The sequence below is a fragment of the Schistocerca piceifrons genome, chromosome 7 (genome assembly GCF_021461385.2).
Source record: "Schistocerca piceifrons isolate TAMUIC-IGC-003096 chromosome 7, iqSchPice1.1, whole genome shotgun sequence".
Taxonomy (NCBI): Eukaryota; Metazoa; Arthropoda; class Insecta; order Orthoptera; family Acrididae; genus Schistocerca; species Schistocerca piceifrons.
The window spans coordinates 163895072-163917937 of NC_060144.1; positions in this window are offsets into that span (position 1 = coordinate 163895072).

A 22866-nucleotide genomic window follows, 5' to 3' on the forward strand; every position below is an offset into this window, starting at 1 on the left:
TATATTTTGTTTATTGTCATTTATTCTCATTCGTCCCCAGTCGATTAAATTTTATAATTAGTATTTCGGAAAAGAAGCCCATATTCGGAGCACCTTCTAGTAAGTAGCTTAAAGAGCTAACAGCAAAGCAGAACCCGAGAGTTAAGAGTACCCAAAGTGGTACGTAAAAAGGCAAATGCTCCAAAGAGAGCCAAATCCGAAGTAAGCAATCACGCGGACTAGCACTCAACTAATATTCGTTCCTGTGTCTGCACTACATAAATCAAGGTAAAGTACATTCATGACTCATCCACATGCATAGGAGCGCGATATACCTATATACATATTCACCCCAATATAACCTGTGTAGAGCAAATCAGAAAATCACATTTACCATAAAACATTTGCTCTAACTGATTGTAAAGAAGATTTACAGAATGAGCTTTCAGTATTGGAACTTCTAGGCCTTAAATTCTTTAATTGTTCCCTTGTGGGAACTTAGTTTTGATCAGGAATTGAAACTATAGTTAAATATACCGTCTCGTCATATATGCCCTGAAATAAACCCTTATAAACTAGGACATATGAGTAAAAGAATTTACAATAAAACTACTCTATAACTACTATTTACGTATTTTACAATGGTACTTTTGCGTTGAATATATTTTGTTACTTGTAATCTATAAACTGTGGTTCTTATGGTCCCTATGATAATACAGTCCCTTTATACTTTCAATACTGGCATCTTGCAGTAAATAGCAATTGTCATGTCGAACTGAAACAATCTTGTGTGGTCCTTCATATAGTAGATGCCACTTTTTATTTTCCTTCTTCCATCGAGATTTTCAGGCGTACTGCATTCCGGTAAAATAAATTTATTCATGTCCCATGCATCTAAGTCTAGCAGTACGTTTTTGTCAACTTTCGTGATGGTTAATATGGGGCTACTATACACAGTGAATTCGAAGGCTCGATAATTTATTTTGTATTTTTCTTATCTCTCTCATTATCTTATTTTTCTTCGTTCAAGGTACTGAATCCGAAGCTAGACAATAGATTTTTTGCGGATACATATTTACATCTTAAAAATTAACCTTTTATAATAATTGGGCGAACTATGAATACTTTTTCATAGCTCGACAATAGATTTACTAAAGGCCCAGCTTGGATTTTGTGGATGCATGAAGGTTCTTTCACTTTCCCCTCAATCAATTCAGAGATGTAGCTCACACTGTTGTGAATATCATCCTTCTGGCTAATATGCCACTCTTTTGGATGATCATTCTCTAATATAAGCAATTTCTGTTAGCTGACAGCTATATTTACAGGTCTAGTCAGCTGAAAGCCTGCCTCGATTTCCGTATTTAGCTGCAAGGTTATCTTTCGCTCCTGGTACTTCAGTTTTCCGACTCCTTGGGTGAGACCTATTATTACTTCTCTCTCCTGTAGAAATTCGAAGCCCAAAATTATTGGTACAGAAATGTTATCCACAACTAACAACATGCACTTGAGGCTATCATTTACGAAGTAAAGTTCTCTCTCTGGGACCTCACCATCTGTAACTTCTTTCCGAAAGCTTCTGTAACTTTACTGTTACTCACTGGCAGGACTGGTTATTGCTCGTTATGCCAGGTCCTCTTGAAACATTGCCCACATATCACTCAAATACTTCCACCAGTCTCAAGGAGTACTGAGACGACAATTCCGTTTATGGACGCATTGACTTAGGCTTGTATACATTTTTCTGTTTCGTTATCAGAGAGGGTATTTTCTTGACATCCCGTCGGGTAGACCGCTCGCCTGGTGCAAGTCTTTCGATTCGACGCCACTTCGGCCACTTGCGCGTCGATGGGGATGAAATGATGATGATTAGGACGACACAACACCCAGATCCTGAGCGGAGAAAATCCCCGACCCCGGCGGGAAATCGAACCCGGGGCCTTATGATTAACCGTCTGTCGCACTGACCACTCAGCTACCGGGGTCGGACGATTCGGCCCCAGCTGTCGATAGTACTAATTGTTGTTACGTATATTTTTTGGTATATCCTTGTCTGGACTTAGGCTTGTATTTTCTTGACATCCCGTCGGGTAGACCGCTCGCCTGGTGCAAGTCTATTCGAATACTGCTTCTAATTATCATTCACATGTTGATAATCTCTGTTTCACTGGTAATTATTATTACTGGTTTTGTCCTATTACTGGTCTTAATTATCTTTTCCGTTGTAATTATTACTGACAATTAATATATTTTTATTCTTCTACGGACCATTTTCGCCCCTAGTACCATCATTCCCTTCTCAAGAGCTTTTTCCATTGGAATAGTTGGTATTAGAATTTCAGGTATTTTTCGTACATCTTGCTGGACCAGCTCTATGGAGTCTATTACGCACAGATATTCTTTAAGGTCAGTGTCCGTCATCAGTGTCCGTCACATTGAACAGCTTTTACCTTATGTTAATCAGTAACTTTGCATTTAATACTATCAGTAGATCTCGTGTTGTGATCGGCTCGTCCCAATACAGAGTCATATTAATGTAATTTTCAAAGTACTTTCGTAGAGGCCCGATTTTCGGATTACATACTTCTGCATTGTAAACAATTTTTCTGAGTGTTTCTTGCACCGAAGTTGACCAAGACTGATCAAGAAATGCCTCTCAAAATCACTGAAAGTTTGACAAGTCTCGGCAGCATTTAATCCCAAAAGCGAATCATCCCCCGCAATATGTGATACTACGAATTGTATCTTCTGTTCTTCCGTCCAAAATTTTGGTAGGATACTTCTGAAGTTAGGTATAAACACCACTAGGTGGGTATTCTTCTTGCTCTCTGCATTGAAAATCTTAAATTGACGATGTTTAACGAGGCTTTCCTCATGTATCAATGTACCCAAATACATGGATCGACTCTCATTAGCAGGCGGTGTACTCGTCTAGGTACAGGTAGAGTCTGCGAGTAGTTTTGAATTTCTTGTATGCGTCAGTAGTTGTGGTAATAAAGGTGGGCTATCAGGGCTTGATTTATTATAAATTGTAACACGGGTTGCTGGCAAACGTTGTCAATTATTGTGATTTATAACATGACTAGTGGGAACATGTTGTGTTCTATTCTGCACTGCCACACTAACAATCGGCCAATGTTCAACTTAAGTCTCCCCGTCAGGACCAGATTCTTCATTACTGGAGTCTGACATTACGTCCAAGATTTGATTCTCAAGATTAAAAACTCTGGCTACTTCCATTTGTACTTGTTTCTTCACTTCGCTCTGTATTTTAGCTTCAGTTCTTTCTACAACAGTAGTCAGCGTTTTAAAACTAGTTTTTAAGTTACTGATTTCAGCCTGTATGTCATTTACTTTGGTGAGAATGTTTGCCAACGGTTTAATAGTGTCTTTAACTGCATTTATCTCCGCATTAAAGTGTGCTGACTATGCTTTATCTCTGTTGATTATCACTTGGTTGATATTATGAACAACTTCTTTGTCCCGCTGGATAAAGACTCTATTGATTTATTCTGAGAATTTTCTTTCTTTCCTGTTCTTTTTTCCCTCCATGAACCATGGACCTTGCCGTTGGTGGGGAGGCTTGCGTGCCTCAGCGATACATAAGGCCGTACCGAAGGTGCAACCACAATGGAGTGGTATCTATTGAGAGGCCAGACAAACATGTGGTTCCTGAAGAGGGGCAGCAGCCTTTTCAGTAGTGGCAGGGGCAACAGTCTGGATGATTGACTGATCTGGCCTTGTAACATTAACCAAAACGGCCTTGCTGTGCTGGTACTGCGAACGGCTGAAAGCAAGGGGAAACTACGGCCGTAATTTTTCCCGAGGACATGCAGCTTTACTGTATGATTAAATGATGATGGCGTTCTCTTGGGTAAAATATTCCGGAGGTAAAATAGTCCCCCATTCGGATCTCCGGGAGGGGACTACTCAAGAGGACGTCGTTATCAGGAGAAAGAAAACTGGCGTTCTACGGATGGGAGCGTGGAATGTCAGATCCCTTAATCGGGCAGGTAGGTTAGAAAATTTAAAAAGGGAAATGGATAGGTTAAAATTAGATAAAGTGGGAATTAGTGAAGTTCGGTGGCAGGAGGAACAAGACTCTTGGTCAAGTGATTACAGGGTTATAAATACAAAATCAAATAGAGGTAATGCAGGAGTAGGTTTAATAATGAATAAATAAATAGTAGTGCGGGTTAGCTACTACAAACAGCGTAGTGAACGCATTTTTGTGGCCAAGGTAGACACAAAGCCCATGCCTACTACAGTAGTACAAGTTTATATGCCAACTAGCTCTGCAGATGATGAAGATATTGATGAAATGTATGACGAGATAATAGAAATTATTCTGGTAGTGAAGGGAGACGAAAATTTAATAGTCATGGGTGACCGGAATTCGTCAGTAGGAAAAGGGAGAGAAGGAAACATAGTAGGTGAATATGGATTGAGGGGAAGAAATGAAAGAGGAAGCCGCCTTGTAGAATTTTGCACAGAGCATAACTTAATCATAGCTAACACTTGGTTCAAGAATCGTAAAAGAAGGTTGTATACCTGGAAGAATCCTGGAGATACTAAAAGGTATCAGATAGATTATATAATGGTAAGACAGATATTTAGGAACCATGTTTTGAATTGTAAGACATTTCCAGGGGCAGATATGGATTCTGACCACAATCTCTTGGTTATGAACTGCAGATTGAAACTGAAGAAACTGCAAAAAGGTGGGAACTTAAGGAGATGGGACCTGGATTAACTGAAAGAACGAGAGGTAGTAGAGAGTTTCAGGGAGAGCATAAGGGAACAATTGATAGGACTGGGGGAAAGAAATACAGTAGAAGCAGAATGGGTAGCTCTGAGGGATGAAGTAGTGAAAGCAGCAGACGATCAAGTAGGTAAAATGACAAGGGCTATTGGAAATCCTTGGGTAACAGAAGAAATATTGAATTTAATTGATGAAAGGAGAAAATATAAAAATGCAGTAAATGAAGCAGGCAAAAAGGAATACTAACGTCTCAAAAATGAGATCGACAGGAAGTGCAAAATGGCTAAGCAGGGATGGCTAGAGGACAAATGTAAGGATGTAGAGTAAGATAGATACTGCCTACAGGAAAATTAAAGAGACCTTTGGAGAGAAGAGAACCACTTGTATGAATATCAAGAGCTAAGATGGCAACCCAGTTCTAAGCAAAGAAGGGAAGGCAGAAGGGTGGAAGGAGTATATAGAGGGTTTATACAAGGGCGATGTACTTGAGGACAATATTATGGAAATGGAAGAGGATGTAGATAAAGATGAAATGGGAGATACGATACTGCGTGAAGAGTTTGACAGAGCACTGTAAGACCTGAGTCGAAACAAGGCCCCAGGAGTAGACAACATTCCATTAGTACTACTGACGGCCGCACCATCTGGTGAGAACGATGTATGAGACAGGTGAAATACTCTCTGACTTCAAGAAGAATATAATAATTCCAATCCTAAAGAAAGCAGGTGTTGACAGATGTGAAAATTACCGAACTATCAGCTTAATAAGTCACAGCTGCAAAATACTAACACGAATTCTTTACAGACGAATGGAAAAACTGGTAGAAGCAGACATCGGGGAAGATCAGTTTGGATTCCGTAGAAATGTTGGAACACGTGAGGCAATACTAACCTTACGGCTTATCTTAGAAGAAAGATTAAGAAAAGGCAAATCTACGTTTCTAGCATTTGTAGACTTAGAGAAAGCTTTTGACAATGTTGACTGGAATACTCTCTTTCACATTCTAAAGGTGGCAGGGGTAAAATACAGGGATCCAAAGGCTATTTACAATTTGTACAGAAACCAGATGGCAGTCATAAGAGTCGAGGGACATGAATGGGATGCAGTGGTAGGGAAAGGAGTGAGACAGGGTTGTAACCTCTCCCCGACGTTATTCAATCTGTATATTGAGCAAGCAGTAAAGGAAACAAAAGAAAAATTTGGAGTTGGTATTAAAATTCATGGAGAAGAAGTAAAAACTTTGAGGTTCGCCGATGACATTGTAATTCTGTCAAAGACAGCAAAGGACTTGGAAGAGCAGTTGAACCGAATGGACAGTGTCTTGAAAGGAGGATATAAGATGAACATCAACAAAAGCAAAACGAGGATAATGGAATATAGTCAAATTAAATCGGGTGATGCTGAGGGAATTGGATTAGGAAATGAGACACTTAAATTGGTAAAGGAGTTTTGCTATTTAAGGAGTAAAATAACTGAAGATGGTCGAAGTAGAGAGGATATAAAATGTAGACTGGCAATGGCAAGGAAAGCGTTTCTGAAGAAGAGATATTTGTTAACATCGAGTATAGATTTAAGTGTCAGGAAGTCGTTTCTGAAAGTATTTGTATGGAGTGTAGCCATGTATGGAAGTGAGACATGGACGATAACTAGTATGGACAAGAAAAGAATAGAAGCTTTCGAAATGTTGTGCTACAGAAGAATGCTGAAGATAAGGTGGGTAGATCACGTAACTAATGAGGAGGTATTGAATAGGATTCTGGAGAAGAGAAGTTTGTGGCACAACTTGACTAGAAGAAGGGATCGCTTGGTAGGACATGTTTTGAGGCATCAAGGGATCACAAATTTAGCATTGGAGGGCAGCGTGGAGGGTAAAAATCGTGGAGGGAGACCAAGAGATGAATACACTAAGCCGATTCAGAAGGATGTAGGTTGCAGTAGGTACTAGGAGATGAAGAAGCTTGCACAAGATAGAGTAGCATGGAGAGCTGCATCAAACCAGTCTCAGGACTGAAGACCACAACAACAACAACAACCAACTGTTCTTTTAATTCGCATTGCACTTCTTTAAGGGATTCTTCTTCCCTACGTCGCTTTTCTTTCAATGCATTTGCATTTAAATGCTGCTCCTCTTTAAGAGCTTCTTCTTCCTTTCATTTAAAGCCTTTGATTGTAAGAGCTGCTGCTCTTTAAGACCATCTTCTTCCCTACGTTTTTTTCTATCATTTCTAACTTCAGGAGTAACATGGGTAATAATATATTACCATCTGGCAATGGCGTAACTTCAGCACTGGTAGGTCCTACCGCTTGCCCGGTGAAATTACTATCATTTGCATCTAAAACTTTTACCAACGAGTGTCACACAACACAGGCATCACCTCATTTCCAGTATCACTTGACATTTCCTGTAAAATAATGTTATCATCAACATTTAAGCTATCCAGCTCCTGCACGGAAGTGTGCGGAATTTGGCTCACTTCGGCATCTGATACTAAATCAGTATCGGCCTTCTCATTCGTTTTAGCCTGCTTCTTATGCCTAACCATTTTTATCCGCTAATATTTCACACAATAAAGCAATTACAACAAATTTAAATCCCCAAAAATATTCTATAACTACGCAAGTAAAAATCACTATAACTAAATGTGTGTTTGTGTACACAACAATTCCCTAGAAATAAGACCATATTTGAAAATGCTTCCCGCAGGCAGAATAAGATACTACTACTTATTATAGCTGGGTTGATGTTAGCTGTAGCGTTCGAAAATGTGGCAGTAATTTAGTTGCAAACTATGTGCTTGTGAGGTTCTTCCTATCATAAGACGACAGCTGACTCCGTCGGTGAAACAGGACTGCACACTGCTTGTAAGTTTCACAATTAGATTAGCCACAATATGTTTGGATAATTCCGATATCTTGCTGCATTGATATTTACATGAGTATTTTGTACGTTCAGTAGGTACATGAAAAGGCAAACAAAACAACCATTAACACTTAAAGTAGCAATCTATTCACAAAAATACACTGATTACAAGTATAATTAAAATACTTTTACGCTAGCCCAACGTGACAGGGCGCCAATGTAATAGGTTTTTCTTCTGATTAAAGTCGATGTGGTGGTGTGAACGTGTTATTGTAAAACATATGGAAATGCAGCAGCAAGAAGAAGATTATTATTGGAAATAAATAATTAATCTTTGACAATTCTTATTTATGTGCTGCTGAGCCCGACTCTAATGAATTATTTGGTCATAACGTATCACCACAGATAAACATCGAAATGATGTTTCACTAATTCAGTAAGTAACATTAAAATGTATGCACCAAATAATTAATATATCACATCACAAGCTCTTCCCATAACACCAGTGTCGTAAAATTCTTGTTTAATGTCACTGATAAAGTACTCTAAGAAAAATTAATCTTACGCACCAGCCAAAAAGAATAATTCATTTATACAAAGTCTAAGATTGTTCCACAGGAATGTTATTTCCACTGTTAAAGTGCGCGTCATTTACGACGGCGGCCGAATTTAGGTTCGTTCTGCGCATCGACGTCACAAAACACAGTCAGCCAATGAACAGAGAACGACGTTGCCAGAGCTCGACTGCAGTGCAGAGCACGGAAGAGTGTCTTCAGTTTTAGAAACGTTGAGTCATAAATAAAGTAATTGAACAAAGCAATGTCTTGATAGCAGACTTTCTATAAAAGCAAGTTTGGAAAAATCATTCCTTATACCAATTGCTTCATATTCTATTAATTAATTAAACCAAACAAGCATTAAGCCTCCTAATTCAGGCGATAACAAGGAAATTCATTCTCACTAACCGCTTTTTCGTAATAAAGAACAGCGGAAATTGTTTATTTCCTATTGTACTTCGACGAAACGTGAGTAATTCATAGTCATTCCAACAGTGTTTGTCGGTATTCTGCATGACATTTTTAACTCTTTCACGAATCACATTAATCGACGAGCTGCTTTAGGGTAATGGTTAAGGTGTTTGGCTGCTAAGCAAAAGGTTTCGAGTTCAAACCTTGTCTGAGGCGTAATATTTTCTTTATTTAAAAACCATATCGAAGTGTCTTACTACATGAATTTTATTCGTTTGAATGCAATTTTTTGAAATTTCTAGTGGCAACTAAAATCGACCATACGGAAAGTATATGCTGTGTCTTTTACCTCCGCAAACTCTTCAAAATTTCGTGCAATGGTTTACTACATTTAATGCTGCACAATAACTGCGTTGAACATCGAAACAAAATTAAGTCATTTATGGGGGGAAGGTATCAGTCAAGAAGATGTGTAAAAATCAAATTTTTGGGTCAAATAGTCTTTGTGAAATCGAATGATAAGTGTGTCAAAGCAGTTGGAACACCATGTGTCTGCACAGGCGAGCAATGCAGTAATTACAAAATTGCGCACAGCGCGGAATGCGGGGAGCACGTCTCTGTAGCAGCGAAAGGGTTAATGGGGCCGTTGTGGCTTTACTTCATAAACTGCGCGCTACCCCCTAAACGCAAGTTTGCGAACTATACTATACTATACTATGGTGCTGCTTCTCTTGGCGCCTACAACTGGCAACGCAGCAATCTCTCGCGTCTGGGAGGGCATGCGCGAGCCGCCAAGATAAAAGAATTGAACTATAGTATAGAAAAATAATAAATGCCTGTGCGTTCTTGTCCTTGTAATTCAAGTATTATAATATCGATCGAAAGAATTAATGTCTGATTACTTCTGCAATTTGAAATTGCCGTTCAATACGCTCACGTGATGGCGGGAGACAAAGCGCAGTCTTAACTGCTGCAGACACAAAACTTAAAACATTCATAGTTGTTTATCTGGTTACAAATAAAAGTCCGTCCACTAGAATTCCATTTAGTAAATTGTATGTCGTATTTTTATTTTGATCACTTATGTCTACCTTTTTCAATATTTAAAACAATACACTTCAACTTATCTTTGATCTCAGCCGCTTCATACATCATAAAGAACAATAGAACAAAGAAAATTTGACAGGCAACACAATGCCAATACATTCTTTTAGCGCTATGATCTTTCGTTATATGATTGTTGTTTATAAAAAACTGGTTATTAAAATAATGAAATAAATTGTTGTAGGAAAATAATTACATTTTGGAATATAATAAGCAGTGTTTTCTCAGTTCTCACATATAAGTTTAAAAGTTGTCTCTGGAAAAATATTCACCACATCATAAATCACGAGCACCGTTGAGTACACTGGTGACACAAAATATTGACATTACACTGTATCCATATAAAGTAATCAGTGAAATGAGGTTTCAGAGAGTCATAATGTCATCGGCATATGAGAAAATTAGACATCCCTAGTATACATATCGCCACATAGACAGATTTCATGAACTCGGCTGCAGCCTTAAACACCTCCACAGTAACGAAGTCCGAGTCGAATGTTGTGAACCTAATAAGTATTTCGCGCTTTTTGTCATATTTTCCATTGTCTTGAAGATACTTGCATTATTCTTCAATTTATAAACGTCTTTTTCGAAATTACTTTTCGCGGACGCTCTCTGTTCCGTATTTAAATTAATATTCTTCTTCAACCAGGGTGACTGGTTGATGGAGATAGCACAGTTAGCTGCAATTAGATCCATGCCTAAATCCAGACATTGCTGGAGATCTCTGTAACACATTATGTATGTCTCCTTGTTTCCCAGTGTTGTTATCAACTTGGAGATGGTCCCATCCCAAGGAACTAGTTGCTCTGAACATAATGGCACATCATTTTCAGTGTCATGCGAACTACTAGGGTCTTTGAGGATTTACCTCCACATCATATCCCACGCAAGAATGAACCGCCATTCCCCTGAAATTTCCACGTAAAGCCACGTATTTTTTTCTGGGTGCACATAGTAACTCCCCAGTCGGTAGCTACACTATGCGATCAAAAATATCCGGACACTGGGCTGAAAATGATTTACAAGTTCGTGGCGCCCTCCTTCGGTAATACTAGAATTCAGTATGCTCTTGGCCCACCGTTAGCCTCGATGACCACTTCCACTCTCGCTGACATACGTTCAGTCAGGTACTGGAAGGTTTCTCGGGAAATGGCAGCCCATTCTTCACGGAGTGCTGCACTCAGGAAACGTATTGATGTCAGTCGGTGAGGCCTGCCATGGAGTCGGCGATCCAAAACATCCCAAAGGTGTTCTGCAGGATTGAAGTCAGTGCTCTGTACAGGCCAGTCCATTAGAGGGATGTTATTCCCGTATAACCATTCCTCCACAGGACATGCATTACGAACAGGTGCTCGATCTTGTTGAAAGATGCAATCATCATCCCCGAAATGCCCTTCAACTATGGGAAGCAGGAAGGTGCTTCAAACATCAATGTAGGCCTGTGCTATGATAGTGCCACGCAAAACAACAGGGGATGCGAGTCCACGAAAAACACGACCACTCCTTAACGCCACCGTCTCCGAATTTTACTGTTGGCACTACACGCGCTGTCAGATGACGTTCAAGCGGCATTTGCCATACCCATAGCCTGCCATCGGGTCGCCACATTGTGTACCGTGATTCGTCACTCCACACAACGTTTTTTCACTGTTCAGTCGTCCAATGTATACGCTCCTTACACCAGGCGAGGCGTCATAGGGCAGTTACCAGCGTGATGTGTGGCTTGTGAGTAGCCGCTCGACCATGAAATCCAAATTTTCTCACCTCCCACCTGACTGTCATAGTACTTGCTGTGGATCCTAATGCACTCAGGAATTCCTGTGTGATGGCCTGGACAGAAATCTGCCAGCTACACATTACGACCCTCTTTATCTGTCGGCGGTCTCTGTCGATCAACAGACGTGGTCAGCCTGTACGCTTTTTTGCTGTGCCTGTCCTTTCACGTTCCCACTTCACTATCACATCGGAAACAATGGACCTCTCGTACAGAAGTATGATACAAGTGACACCCAATCAACTGACAACGTTCGAAGACCGTCAGTTCCACGGTGCACCCCATTCTCCTCTCTCACGATGTCTAATGACTACTGAGGTCTCTGGAGTATCTGGCAGCAGGTGGCAGCACAATGCGCCATATATGAAAAACATTTATTTTTGGGGGTGTCTGCGTATCATTGGTCATACTGTGTATTGTTGCATGGCATGCCCATAGAGCTTATTGACATCTAAGGAAGTGGTATAGCTCGAATCAAGTGATGGGTTGAACGCCACCTTGGCATGTCTACGGCAACATTGTCAAAGTCTCCAACGAATCCCCTGCTCAGTGAAAAGAAACTCGTCAGTTTCAGTCAAAAGCTCGGCGTTGACTTTCCTTTTCTTGAGCATGGTGCTGTATAATAGAAGACATGGCCCAGAGATTGTAGTCATGCATACACCCCAGAATTTCTCGAAAACATTGCCTACAAAAAGCACATGTGTGTCAACATAAAATCTTGCATACTTATCCAGATCTGGGACTTTAAATTCCTGCGCAACTTTTACGGTATGCTGACGCTCTGCATCCTATATGGAGTCGCCTGTAAGGTTACTACTGAATGCAATTTTATTGGGTATCTGGTTATATAGAGTTTCCCAATACGATCCAGATACTCGTATGGGAATACCCCTTTCTTGTCACAAGATAGAAGTTAGGGTCCTCACGGTAGGCACCTCAAATGACAAACATCCATAAATCGTACCAACTCTAGGAAGCGGAGGATAGTTCTAGGAGAGATTCGTTTGTGGAACGAGTCGTACGGGGTCTTAAAAATAAAAAGTGGCCAATACTTTGAGAGGTGGTAGTACTTATCGAAACAATAAACATAAGTCCAATGTACCATACATGGGTCCAGAAGTCCATTCTTTTTGAGATAAATCTAATAAACATGGGTCCAGAAAGGCGTACGTTCTCCGATAAACACTGGTTTACAGGATTTGTTCCGTGTGGCGCCAATTCATGACAATACACACAACTGCCGTCTGACATAAAGAACGACACACACTTTGAAGTATACGCCAATTGGCGCATATTATAAGTCGTGACCCTGCACATATCGTTAATTGGCGTGGCATAGTCCAATTCCTTCAAGGGTCTCCGTAGCTAAAAGTCTAGGGAATAGACGTTTGGGGAACGAGCAAGTCAAGGCGTGGTGCCTCTCCCCCATTGGCTAATCCAGCAGCCTTGAAATGTCTGTGCCAGATATTCGCGCACATTGTGATGAAAGTGTGCTGGTGTATGATTGTTCATGGTCCACATTTGTATTCTTTGCTGCAATGGCACCGCCTCCAGCAAGGTAGGAAAAACATTAATTGGAAAGTCCAGATAATGTATCCGAGTTAACATTTGTGGTGGCAAGTATGGCCCTATTAATCAATTGTCAAGTATACGTACCCATACAGTGATTGAGATGCCATGTTTCCTTAATTTTTTTGGGATTTACATCTGCCCATACAAACTGGTTAGAAAATTCAGAACACCATCCCTTGTGTACCCTTGCTCATTAATAAACAAAATCTTGGATGAAAACAGTGGATCTGTAGCACACTTCTGCAACAGCCATTGACAGAACGTTCCTCTGCCATTTATGATCCTTTGGTCTCAGGGCCTCAACGCACTCAGATAATATTCCTCATGAAGTGCCCACCAGATATGAGAGTGAGACACACTTTCTGCTGCTGCCAATCGTCGCACACGGGTCCCAGCAGTTTCTACCATCGAATGTAGCACACATTCTTCCATGTCAGTCGTACGGGCTGTGCGGGGCCTTCCACTGTCAGCCTTCTGAGTTGCAAGGGCATCTGTGTTCCTTAGTCTCCGGAAAAGTCAGCCAAACAGCTTATCAGAGGGCACTCAGTGCTGCGGATATTTTTGAGCGTGGAGGGCATGGGTTCGCAGTGTCCATTTGCTAAACCATAGTAGAATCTTACCCACCACTTCAGTTGCTAAGCAGTAAGCTTCTACAGCTAATAAGTGGTGCAAAACAGAAAATGTAAATGTACTAGACTACTTGTACCTACAGACAGAGCCGTAATAGTAAATACGTAAGTAAATCCGTGCTTGGAAGAAAGAAAAACATCAGGATATGTACCCAGGGTTGACAGTACTGTACAATAAGGCACACAAACACAATGAAAAAGTAACGTAGCGTAAGACAGGGGTCAAAACCTTTCAGATGATTGCAGACTACCTAATGGTAGTAAAGTACTGTAAGTACTTTTCTTTTGAGTCGTTTTTCTGCCTGGTTTGATGTGGCCCACCATGAATTTCATTACTGTACCAACATTTTCATCTCAGAGGACCAGTTGAAACCTATGTCTTCAATTATTTGCTGGATGTATTCCAATTCCTGTCTTCTTCTACAGATTTTGTCCTCAACACCTCCCTATAGTACAATGGAAGCTATTCTCTGATGCCTCAAGAGGAGTCCTATCATTCTGTTCCTTCTCTTTGTCAGTGTTTTCCACATATTCGTTTACTCTTCATTTCTAATCAACCCACGCAATTCTAACATTCGTCTGTATAGCCACATATCAAATGCCTCGATTCACTTCTGTTCCGTTTTCCCACAATCCATGCTTCACTACCATACAATGCTATGCTCCTAAAGTATTTTCTCAAAAATTTCCTCCTCAAACTAAGGCCCACGTTTGACAAAAGTAGACTTCTCTTTGTCAGGATTGCCTTTTCTGCCAGTGCTAGTCAGCTTTCGATGTCCTCCTTACCAGATCCGTCAATTGTTATTTTCCGGCCGAGGCAGCAGATTTCGTAACTTCATTTACTTCATGACCATCAACTTTGTTGTTACGTTTCTCGCTGTTCTGCTACTTCTAATTGTTCTCATTACTTCCGTCTCACTACTTTACTCTCAATCCATGTTCTATACTCATTAGACTCACCATTCCATTCATCAGATCACTTTCAGTAAGGACAAAAATGTCATTAGCAAATCTTATCATTGATATCCTTGCACTTTGAATTTTAATTCCACTATAGAACATTTCTTTCATTTACATTATTGCTTCTGAGATGTACAGACCGAATAGTAGGGGCAAAACACTACTTCCCTGTCTTAGATTACCCCTACTTTTCTCATAATTTCGAACATCTTGCTCTATTTGACTTTGTCGAACGCTTTTTCAGTGTCGGTAGATGCAATGAGCGTGTCTTGATTTTTCTTTAGCCCTGCATCCACTAAATACCGCAATGTCAGAATTGCCTCTCGTCATCTAACATATCCTCAGTTTTCGGAATTGTGTGGATCATGTTTTTCTGAAAGTCAGATGGTATGTCGCTAGACTTATACATTCTATACACTAAAGTGAATAGCCGTTTTGTTGCCGATTCCCCCCGTGGTTTTAGAAATTATGATCGAGCGCTATCTGTTCCTTCTACCTTATGTAATCTATAAGGCTTGCAAAGCCCTCTTAAATTCTAATTCGAACACTGGATCCCCTGTCTGTTCTAAATCGGCTCCTGTTTCTTCTTCTGTCACATCAGAAAAATCTTCCCCCTTATAGAGTTCTTCATCTTTCCACCTATCCGCTCACTCCTCTGGATTTAACAGCGGAATTCCCATTGCTCTGTTAATGTTAACATCCTTGCTTTTAATTTCACCGAAGGTTATTTTCGAATTCCTATATGCTGAGACAGTCTTCCGACAACTATTTATATTTTGATTTCTTCACATTTTTCTTGCAGCCATTTAGTCTTAACTTCCCTGCTCTTCCTGTTTATTTGATTTCTAAGCTACTTGTATTTATGTATACCTAAATTTTCCTGAACTTTCTTGGACTTCCTTTTCTCATCCATCAACTGTAATATTTCTTACCCCCGGTTTCTTCGCAGCTACCTACTTTGTAATTTTTTTTTCTTCCAACTTCTGTATTCGCCCTTTTTAGAGATGGTATTTCTTCTACCACTGTGCTACCTATTGAGCTATTTCTTATTCCTGTATCTATAGCCTTAGAGAACTTCAAGCGTATCTCGTCGTTCCTTGGTACTTCCGTATCCTATTTCTCTGCGCTTTTAGTTTCTAATGTCTTAAACTTCTGCCTACACATGATCAGTACTACATTGTGAGCTGAGTTTATATCTTGGAGTCTAGTATCTGTCTGACTATGATGTAATATGTCTCAAATCTCCCTGTACTACAACCATTTCCAGGTATACCTCCTCCTCTTATGATTCTTGAACAGAGTATTCTCTGTTGCTACATGAAATTTATTACAGAACTCAATTAGTCTTTCCGCTATCTCACTCCTTGTCCCAAGCCCACATTTTCCAGTAACTTTATGTTGTACTCCTTCCCCTATAACTGCAATTCAGTCCCCATGATTATTACATTTTCTTCTCCCTTTAGGCACTGTATTACCCATTGAATATCCTCATACGCTTTCCATACTTCTTCGTCTTCAGTTTGCGAAGTCAGCATGTGTACTTGAACTATTGTTGTCGGAGTTGGTTTGCTGTCTGTTCTGATGAAAACAACACTAGCACTGAACTGTTCATGGTAACACACTCTGTGGGCTACGTTCCTAATCATAACGAATCCTACTCCTGGTATACCATTTTCTGCAGCTGTTGATATTACCCTACACTGCTCCGACCTGAAATCTTGTTGGTCTTTCGATTTCACTTCACTGACCCAACTGTATCTATATTCTGCATTGGTATTTCCCTTTTGAGATTTTTTAGCTTTCCTACCTCGTTCAAGCTTCTGACATTCCTCGTCCCGACTCGTAGAACGCTAGTCTTTCTTTAGGTATACAATCTTTTTCTCATGATCACCTCCCTCTTGGCCGTCACCTGCCAGGGATCAGAATTGACGACTATTCCAGAACATTGTACCAGTGATGAGATCGTCGTGGCACTTTCAATTACAGGCCACATTTCCTGTGGATAAACTGTGTGCCTCTTTAACCCAGTGGTTTCCATTGCCTTCTGCTTCCTCATGCCGTTTATTATTGCTCATTCTTTCGTCTTTATGGGCGGTTTCCCTTAACAAAGGACAAGAGAGTGCACTGAATCTCTGTCTGCTCCTCCGCCCTCTTTAACAAGGCTGTTGGGAGAATGAGTGTGATATCTTTGGCGGAAGTCTTCGACTGCCAACATTCATTATTAATCGAAATTTAAGCGGTGGCGAGTTTCGAACCTGAGATCGAGGACGTTTTGATTACTAGTCAAAGAAGCTATCCCACCTTTTTTGTCTCATTTGGTTCGTTATTGTTCATTGTATTTGTTCTGGGTGGACGTCCCATGACACCCATTCAAGTTCATTCTTGAACCATTCACTCAGTTCTTTTATTACGGAAGGCAGCTAATTATCTGACCGAACACGCTAAGTTACCGTGCCAGTAGACCATGGGTGTAACGTATAAGACATCACAATACCCTGTCGACACATTTGACGGAGCGCCAAAGCATCCAATGCGCTACTATGGGCAATCAAGAGTCGTGCAGCCCTTCCTATGAACTCGTAATTATTTCAGAAAGTACGCGTTTCCGGGCCAATATTTATTGGGTTTATTTTACTTGATTCGGTTAGTATTACTACCTCCCAAAGAACTCGACAATTCTTTTTGAAAATTATGTATTTCTCCCCCCCATGAACCATGGACCTTGCCGTTGGTGGGGAGGCTTGCGTGCCTCAGCGATACAGATAGCCGTACCGTAGGTGCAACCACAACGGAGGGGTATCTGTTGAGAGGCCAGACAAACGTGTGGTTCCTGAAGAGGGGCAGCAGCCTTTTCAGTAGTTGCAAGGGCAACAGTCTGGATGATTGACTGATCTGGCCTTGTAACAATAACCAAAACGGCCTTGCTGTGCTGGTACTGCGAACGGCTGAAAGCAAGGGGAAACTACAGCCGTAATTTTTCCCGAGGGCATGCAGCTTTACTGTATGATAACATGATGATGGCGTCCTCTTGGGTAAAATATTCCGGATGTAAAATAGTCCCCCATTCGGATCTCCGGGTGGGGACTACTCAAGAGGATGTCGTTATCAGGAGAAAGATAACTGGCGTTCTATGGACCGGAACGTGGAATGTCGGATCCCTTAATCGGGCAGGTAGGTTAGAAAATTTAAAAAGGGAAATGGATAGGTTGAAGTTAGATATAGTGGGAATTAGTGAAGTTCGGTGGCAGGAGGAACAAGACTTCTGGTAAGGTGACTACAGGGTTATAAACACAAAATCAAATAGGGGTAAGTCAGGAGTAGGTTTAATAATGAATAGGACAATAGGAATGCGGGTAAGCTACTACAAACAGCATAGTGAACGCATTATTGTGGCCAAGTTAGATACGAAGCCCACACTTACTACAGTAGTACAAGTTTATATGCCAACTAGCTCTGCAGATGACGAAGAAATTGAAGAAATGTATGATGAAATAAAAGAAATTATTCAGATTGTGAAGGGAGACGAAAATTTAATAGTCAGGGGTGACTGGAATTCGAGTGTAGGAAAAGGGAGAGAAGGAAACATAGTGGTGGTGGTGGTTGTTGGGATGTTTAAGGGGGACTAAACAGCGAAGGTCATCAGTCCCCCCAGGAAACATAGTAGGTGAATATGGATTGGGGGACAGAAATGAAAGAGGAAGCCGCCTGGTAGAATTTTGCACAGAGCACAACATAATCATAACTAACACTTCGTTTAAGAGTCATGAAAGAAGGTTGTATACATGGAAGAACCCTGGAGATACTAAAAGGTATCAGATAGATTATATAATGGTAAGACAGAGATTTAGGAACCAGGTTTTAAATTGTAAGACATTTCCAGTGGCAGATGTGGACTCTGACCACAATCTATTGGTTATGACCTGTAGATTAAAACTGAAGAAACTGCAAAAAGGTGGGAATTTAAGGAGATGGGACCTGGATAAACTAAAAGAACCAGAGGTTGTACAGAGATTCAGCGAGAGCATATGGGAGCAATTGACAGGAATGGGGGAAATAAAAACAGTAGAAGAAGAATGGGTAGCTTTGAGGGATGAAGTAGTGAAGGCAGCAGAGGATCAAGTAGGTAAAAAGACGAGGGCTATTGGAAATCCTTGGTAACAGAAGAAATATTGAATTTAATTGATGAAAGGAGAAAATATAAAAATGCAGTAAGTGAAACAGGCAAAAAGGAATACAAACGTCTCAAAAATGAGATCGACAGGAAGTGCAAAATGGCTAAGCAGGGATGGCTAGAGGACAAATATAAGGATGTAGAGGCCTATCTCACTAGGGGTAAGATAGATTCCGCCTACAGGAAAATTAAAGAGACTTTTGGAGATAAGAGAACGACTTGTATGAATATCAAGAGCTCAGATGGAAACCCAGTTCTAAGCAAAGAAGGGAAAGCAGAAAGGTGGAAGGAGTATATAGAGGGTCTATACAAGGGCGATGTACTTGAGGACAATATTATGGAAATGGAAGAGGAAGTACATGAAGATGAAATGGGAGATACGATACTGCGTGAAGAATTTGACAGAGCACTGAAAGACCTGAGTCCAAACAAGGCCCCCGAAGTAGACAATATTCCGTTGGAACTACTGACGGCCGTGGGAGAGCCAGTCCTGACAAAACTCTACCATCTGGTGAGCAAGATGTATGAAACAGGCGAAATACCCTCAGACTTCAAGAAGAATATAATAATTCCAATCCCAAAGAAAGCAGGTGTTGACAGATGTGAAAATTACCGAACTATCAGCTTAATAAGTCACAGCTGCAAAATACTAACACGAATTCTTTACAGACGAATGGAAAAACTAGTAGAAGCCAACCTTGGGGAAGATCAGTTTGGATTCCATAGAAACACTGGAACACGTGAGGCAATACTGACCTTACGACTTATCTTAGAAGAAAGATTAAGGAAAGGCAAACCTACGTTTCTAGCATTTGTAGACTTAGAGAAGGCTTTTGACAATGTTGACTGGAATACTCTCTTTCAAATTCTAAAGGTGGCAGGGGTAAAATACAGGGAGCGAAAGGCTATTTACAATTTGTACAGAAACCAGATGGCAGTTATAAGAGTCGAGGGACATGAAACGGAAGCAGTGGTTGGGAAGGGAGTAAGACAGGGTTGTAGCCCGTCCCCGATGTTATTCAATCTGTATATTGAGCAAGCAGTAAAGGAAAAAAAAGAAATATTCGGAGTAGGTATTAAAATTCATGAAGAAGAAATAAAAACTTTGAGGTTCGCCGATGACATTGTAATTCTGTCAGAGACAGCAAAGGACTTGGAAGAGCAGTTGAATGGAATGGACAGTGTCTTGAAAGGAGGATATAAGATGAACATCAACAAAAGCAAAACAAGGATAATGGAATGTAGTCCAATTAAGTCGGGTGATGCTGAGGGAATTAGATTAGGAAATGAGGCACTTAAAGTAGTAAAGGAGTTTTGCTATTTGGGGAGCAAAGTAACTGATGATGGTCGAAGTAGAGAGGATATAAAATGTAGGCTGGCAATGGCAAGGAAAGCGTTTCTGAAGAAGAGAAATTTGTTAACATCCTGTACTGATTTAAGTGTCAGGAAGTCATTTCTGAAAGTATTCGTATGGAGCGTAGCCATGTATGGAAGTGAAACATGGACGATAAATAGTTTGGACAAGAAGAGAATAGAAGCTTTCGAAATGTGGTGCTACAGAAGAATGCTGAAGATTAGATGGGTAGATCACATAACTAATGAGGAAGTATTGAATAGGATTGGGGAGAAGAGAAGTTTGTGGCACAACTTGACCTGAAGAAGGGATCGGTTGGTAGGACATGTTTTGAGGCATCAAGGGATCACCAATTTAGTATTGGAGGGCAGCGTGGAGGGTAAAAATCGTAGGGGGAGACAAAGAGATGAATACACTTAGCAGATTCAGAATAATGTAGGTTGCAGTAGGTACTGGGAGATGAAAAAGCTTGCACAGGATAGAGTAGCATGGAGAGCTGCATCAAACCAGTCTCAGGACTGAAGACCACAACAACATGTATTTCTCGAGATTCTAAGGCTGGATACTTACCTGTGTCGTTCTTCTTACTGAAACTGGCCTAATGCTCAGTGATAAAGGGAGCATCATTCCCACTTAGATTGCAGAAAAAGAAAGGTATGTGTCGTGGTAATTGATACTTCATATATCATTTACTATGCACAGCACCAGTGAACTTCCGAGTTAGGTGACAATGGTCGTTACTAGGAATTGCCGTTCTCCAGTCTAATGGCTGTCGACAGACTGGACAGTGAACTGCCTTCACGTACAAATGATTATTCTGCTTTATTCCGTATATGAGGATGACGATGCTGTGAAAATTATCAACCACTCGTGGAAGTTTCTCGAACCCAGTGAGCAGTCAAATCACAGGAGTATCCCCAATGTATAATTTTCGATGGTTAAGTCTTGAATCACTTGAACATATGACCTGGTATTTTGCCAAATATGATATATGTTTTTCTGAGCAGGGTGAAGGTGAGGCTGTAGGATCACCTCTACAGCGTGTCAAAGGAGCGAGGCATTGGAAAACAGTGTAAACCACAAAGGGGCATCGCTCCTAGTGGTAGGCATTCTTAAACTTTAAGATTTCTTGAAATTTCCTGGCAGATGAAGGCTGTGTGCCAGACCGACACTCGAACTCGGGACCTTTGCCTTTCGCAGGCAAGTGCTTTACCAACCGAGCTACCCGTGCTTGGGTAGCTCAGTTGCGAGAACACTTGCCCGCGAAAGACAAAGGCCCAAGTTCGAGTCTCGGTCCGGCACACAGTTTTAATCTGCCAGGAAGTTTCATATCAGCGCACACTCCGCAGCGGAGTGAAAATCTCATTCTTCAAGATTTCGTGTTCCTCGGTGGGCATTGAAACACGTACCAGTTTCCTGGTAGAACAATCAAGTTGTTGTTTCGTAAAATACTCGCTTGTGGAAAAGACATTCAGACACCCTAAGCAAATATACTGTTTATGGCTATGTTTCCTCAGTTGGGAGGATGGGAGGTCTGACTTGTCCTTGATCTAACAGTAATGATAATCGTCTTTCTCCCTATTTTTCTGATCTAAGTATAGCACTATATTCACACGAACCTTATGCTGATCTGCACATTCTGAGAAACAAACGAGTCCAACGATTCTGTTCGACACTTTATCATTTGACCTGCACATATCCACTGTCCCCTAGAACGTAGAACTACTTAAACCTAACTAACCTAAGGACATCACACATATCGATGCCCGCGGCAGGATTCGAACCTTCAACCGTGGCAGTCGCGCGGTTCCGAACTACTGCGCGTAGAACCGCATGGCCTCCGCGGCCGGCACAGAAATTATATCGCGTGTTTAATATTTAGTGCAAAGTGTATTTTTGTATTATCAATCAGTTTAAATTAGTACTGAAATCAGTAATTTTTCGTTAAAGTCAACATTGTTCAGGATCTTGAATGCGAAGTTCTAAAGTAATTCTTTGGTACTCCCATGCAACAAACAATATTTTACTGTGCTAATGGCACCAACTGTCCAGGGGTATAGTCATACAGTTACATTATACATGCAGAATAATGTCATTATACAGTTAATCAGTACTTAGGGCAGAGAGCTTACATTCAGTTTAGTAACTATTTTCTTGTTAAACAAAATACATTTCAGTGAAGAGTGTCATGCATCTGCGTGTGAAACGAGTTTCGTTTCGCAAACTAGGTATGTAAACGAGCAGTGGACTTTTATCAGAGTAGATTGAATAATACATTCAGAAAACATTTAGTACGGCATTTGATGTGTATTATTATTGATTTTATTTTGGCCTATTTCAGAGATGTTGCAAACTGTTTACTCTGACGTCACGCAACGAACCGCTCTTCACTCGGCTGCACAATACAGGGATTAAGCAACCACCTTTTTCAGCAATTAGTTTCCTGCTATTACTCGCTGCACTACTGACAAACAGAGATACACACAGGATAGTTGCACTGTGTATTTTCAAATGAGAACCATTCATTTACAGTGCATATTCCGACTACTCCAAAAAATACTCACCGTTTATTCAAACCACTGTTTTCCATCAGTGGTAGACGGGGCTGTAATAGACAAATATGGAGTGTGCCTGTTTTCGCAATGAAGACTAAACACCTTTGATTGTATTTTTAATGTACGATGTAAGTGTAAATCTTAGTTTTTTGTCGGTTGATACTAATGTTCGAA